We start from the raw sequence: 4,998 nt of genomic DNA, 5'->3' as shown, positions 1-4,998 counted from the left end.
CAATTGATTAATTAATAAAATTTGATTTTCTTTTTTGAAATAAAGAAACTTTTATTAAAGGTCAAAAGCAACTTTGGCTACATTTGAAGACAAATAAAATATGAAGATCTAAAAGGTCATTGAGGGAAACATGAAGGCCACAATACCGAGTGATGAGAAGAAATTGCTCCCTTTCATAACCGATCAACCATAAACTTGAGATAAGGCTTTACATGTGCAAAAGCCACTTCCTTAGAACACTTCTTTTACTAATGCCAAAATCACATTATATCCATTTTAATATAGAATGTTTGGCAAGGATTTATAAGTGATTTTGGAAAAATAAAAAATCACTTTAGATGAATCGGAGTCAATCACTTGCGGTGATTCTCCAAGTGATTGTTTAACAAAAAAATAGAAAATGAGTTATCTTTAAATGATTATTTGTTTTAATTTTTAAAATGGTTTTTCTATCTGCCTTATTTTTCACCTTAATTTTTGAGATTTGTTTTTTCTAAAATTATTGTCACTCACGTTATTTACTTTATAATTTGTTTTATTCTCTCTAATTTCTTTTGTAATTTGTCTAAATTTGTAGTTCTCATTTATTATCTAAGTTTATTTGTCATTCTAAAACTTTTATATTTCACCCCTTAAAAATTTCTCTATTTAAGATTTTTCTCTCTCAAAACTCTTCTCTCTAAACATTTTATCAAATTTTCTATTCAAACTTTAAATACTAATCACTCAAAATCATTTTTAATTATATAAAAGTACTTGAAAAAGTGTACAATGAAAAGTTAAAATAATTATATAAAAATCACATTCACAAATTGAATTATCATTAAATTTATTTTTCTAAAATCATTCCTCCTAAAATCATTCTAAAAAAGCCCCTTAATAAAATCAACTATATATCAAAGTCCTTGAAAAGATAGAATATGGAGTACTATACCAATAATGTTAGGGACAAGTTTTCTTTCCAAGACAGTCCGATCTAGCTCTTGAATATTGCTATCCGACTTCGGCTAAAATAAGATTTTCAATCACTTTTTCAATATGAAAAGAGATAAAAATGTTCAGGTTTTAAGAAAGCAAACAAACAACGTCGACATTGTAGAGCAAATGCTTGCAAGAGGAGTTAGAGAAGTTGGAAAGTTTTGTTTGAAGGTTGAGTTTGTTCAAGTTGCGAGAACAACCAACGATGGTGTGGCCGTGCTTGGTGAACTCGACAGCCAAAGTTGGATCGATGCCTTCGCTAACTCCGTAACTTAATTTTCATATATTTTCCTCCATGAATTTGTACTCTCCCTACTGTGATAGTATTTATGTTATTTCATCTTAATTAATCTTAATTTATTCATTCTCTGCACTCATCCTGATTTCTCTAATTCAAATAAAGATTTGTTTTTTTTTTTTACATGTTGAAAATATTAAGGTCAAAACTAAGTTACTTCTATAAACTACTTAAATAATACCATGCTCCACATTATATATTAAAATATAGTAAACGTTACATTTCAAGTCTTGTGAGGATATAGATTACAACAAATTAACATAATAAAAAATTTACTTTATTCTTCCATACTCAGAGATGTTCCATTATCCGCCGCGCTAAAATTAAGAATCATCGTACTCGCCTTTATTGCCCTAATTCATTATCAAAACCAAATTGGTAGTTCATTAGTCGTGACTCAATCCTAGCTAAGAAATTTCTAACATTGTTTCTAATTATGTATAAAACAAAAACATGTTTTTATTATTTCTCTCTACAAATCTTTATGGTAATTTCCTTTTTTATAGAACGTTGGAGAATATGATGGGGACAGTTATAATATTGATGAGAAATATCCTCAAAGTAAATAATGAAATATAATAAAAAGTGATATATATTATCATGGCTCATTTTGGTACTTGCTTGGTAACTCAGCACATAGTATGTAAATAACATATCGGTTTTTACTACACTAGGATTATGTGTAATAATATTGTCATGCCGTCACATAGCTCTTTTGCGCTACTGATTTGGTCAAGCCTTCAACGGCCCACTTTGACGCACAATATACTGAAATCTGCAAAAATGGCACATCATCAACAATAAAAACTTCTTCAACCTTCATAGAAACTTTCCAAGTTGTTTATGCATACCATAGCACCTCACTATTTTTCCAGCAGAAGAAATGTTAACTATAACCACATTGTTTCTTGCAATCATTAGAGGAATGAAACGACGTAGAGCATTGGATCTCCCTTTCACATTGGTATCGATAACGGTATCAAACTCGTGCAAAGGTATCTCCAAAACTTTGAGTTTTTATTAATCACACCAACATTGTGCACTATATAAAAAAAAAGAAGAAAAGAAGGAAAAAAGAAAATCATAATTTAAATATATGCTCATTTAAGCTTTTTGGGCTTTGATACCGTATCAATATTTATGAGTTTCATCTGAAAATCAATTGAAAATTAGAGGAGTAGCTAACCTATGTCATTAACGTTGTTAGATCCCTGAATTTCTTCTAGGTGGGAGACTTAGAGCATGTTTATGAGAGTTTTAATTTTCAAATTTGTCTTTCTCTCTACCTTATTTTCAACTTAATTTTTGAGAATTTTTTTCCTTTCCAAAATTTTTGTCACTCTCTAACCATGTGTATCTTTAATTTTGTTTCTTCTTTCTAATTTTTTATCTAAAATTTTTTGTAATCTCTCACTAAATTTTTCGTTTTCATTTATTTTTTTTAAGTTTATTTATCTTTTTAAAGTTTTCTCTTTCACTCTCTAAAATTTCTTTATTTAAGATTTTTCTCTCTCTAACTCTTGTCTTTGAAAATTGTGTCAAAATTTCTTCTCAAACTTTAAATATTAAAAATTCAAAATCATTTTGTATTTAAAAATCACTTAAAAGGTGTGTAACCAAATGATAAAATAATTATATAATTATATAAAAATCAGTTTCACAACAAGAATTATCATTAAATATCTTTTGCTATAATCATTCCTCCTAAAATTATTCTCAAAAAGCCCCTTAAAGTCAACTATATAGTGAAGTCGTTAGAAAGATAGAATATGGAGTACTATACCCATAATGTTCGGAACAAGTTTTCTTTCCAAGAAAGCCCAAGCTAGTTCTTCAACATTGCTACTCGACGTCTGCGAAAAACTAAGATTTTGAATCACTTTTTTAATATAAGAGTGGATAATTAAAAATGTTTAGGTTTTGATAAACAAAACAAACCACGTTAACATTGTAGAGCAAATGATTGTCGAGGGAGGAGTTAGAGAAGATAGAGAGCTGTGTTCGAAGAGAGTCGAGTTTGTTCTAGTTGCTAGAGCAGCCAATAATGGTGTGGCCGAGCTTGGCGAACTTGAGTGCTGAGTCTCGACCTATGCCTTTGCTGACTCCGGTGATGAGAATATAATGGTGAGGGAGGGAGAGAGAGGTGCTTTTGTTGAACCATTAATGACTTTCTGCATTTTCTCCATCTCCGATCAATGCTCGTAGGATTGTGTGGGTAAGCAAAGAGTTGAGGATAAACTCAAGTGGAGCACTGGGTATCTAGCATATCTCTGTACAATCACAAGTATTGTTGAGTCTTTTGAGATCTGGAAGAAGATAATTAAAGCTCTTTAGACCATTCTCCATTTATTGTTATTTGGCAGAAGAATTTGGATCTATATTCTGAAGACGAAAGCACACACATAAGAAATTTTAATTGATGTAAAGCCCAACACGTTCTAGTGCCTATTTCTTTTCTTTTATTTTTTTTATATTGGCAACTATGTAATTTAACTATTAGTTAATTAACTTGATAGTTGTTAGGTAGGAAGCACCGACACATGAAAATTACTCAAGTTTTGGTGTCGGGCACGTGTCAGATGTGTGTCTGACACGCTTGGACATGCACCCGACACGTGTGTCCTAATTTTTATTTTTTATTTTAAAATTGGACACGTACGACTCGGTCATGCATGGAACACAATAAATAAGCATCCTATTTGATTTTCCTATTCCTTTTTTTGTCTTCCAGCCCACACTCCATTGACACATTGCCTATCCCTTTCACATTGGTATCGATACCGGTATAAAACTCGTGCAAAGGAATCTCCCAAAACTTTGAGTTCTTATTAATCACAATCGGTGTTGTTCACTACAATAAGAAAAAAGAACAAAAAAATCATAATTGAAATATATGTTCATTTATGCTTTTTGGACTTTGATACCGTATCAATATTTACGGGGTTCATCTTATAATCAATTGACAATTAGAGGGAGTAGCTAATATTTATCATGACCCTTGTTTGGTCCCTCAATCTTTTTCGAGTGGGATACTTTGGGCATGTTTGAGAGTGATTTTGGCATAGTTAGAATCACTTTTACTCCTTCCAAAATCACTTTCATTTTAAAATAGATTGTTTTGCAAGGATTTTTGATGTGATCATATTTGACCCAACACTCCAAAATAACACCTACACCAACAAGGAAAAGAACTTGAGGAAAGCCCCCCAAACGAAGGAGACTTCATTGGACACATCAATAAATTTTTATTATTTTGAAGGCCAATGAAGAACCCACTAGGGTCAAGAGGAAGCGTGGAGAAGAAGAGAGGTCAAGCAAGTGGCCACATTTCAAGGACAAGCCTATCGAGAGGCCACTCGCACGCAAGCACCCTCAGTCGCATGCCCTTGCACTCGTGCCCCCTACTACGCATGCAAACGTGTCGCTAACCTCACAGCGCCCATGACATGAGCGCGTTATAGCCCGCCTACGCTTGTGCCAGCCGCCTCCGCCTGGCGCCAACGCCCTCTGCACGCTCAAGCGTCCACGCGCCTTGCCGCCACCCGTGCGCCTATGCTGCCACCAGCGCCCATGGTCGCGCGCGCAGCACGCTTACCAGCACCCCTGCCGCTCAACGCCAGTGCCCTGCCACCCATCACCAACGTCCCAGCCGCCCATCGTCTTACACCCTGCTGGGTATCGTCAACGCCCTACTGCCCATCGCCCAGCACCTGCCAGCACCT

At 34.0% G+C, this 4,998-nt stretch overlaps 1 long non-coding RNA gene across 1 annotated transcript; it reads right to left on the bottom strand.

The window, feature by feature from the left end:
• Positions 1 to 1,884: 1,884 nt before the first annotated feature.
• On the bottom strand, positions 1,885 to 3,992 carry LOC148208972 (uncharacterized). Its single transcript, XR_015787352.1, has 4 exons — positions 3,215 to 3,992; positions 3,060 to 3,129; positions 2,128 to 2,318; positions 1,885 to 2,051 (listed from the first exon to the last, which is right to left on the bottom strand). It is a non-coding gene; the product is annotated as an uncharacterized LOC148208972 (long non-coding RNA).
• Positions 3,993 to 4,998: the final 1,006 nt, after the last annotated feature.

The sequence above is a fragment of the Momordica charantia genome (assembly GCF_013281855.1).
Source record: "Momordica charantia cultivar OHB3-1 chromosome 9 unlocalized genomic scaffold, Mcharantia_2.0 BLBB01000009.1, whole genome shotgun sequence".
Taxonomy (NCBI): domain Eukaryota; kingdom Viridiplantae; phylum Streptophyta; class Magnoliopsida; order Cucurbitales; family Cucurbitaceae; genus Momordica; species Momordica charantia.
The sequence above is the reverse complement of the archived record's forward strand: the minus strand, read 5'-3'. Positions and strand labels throughout refer to the sequence as shown.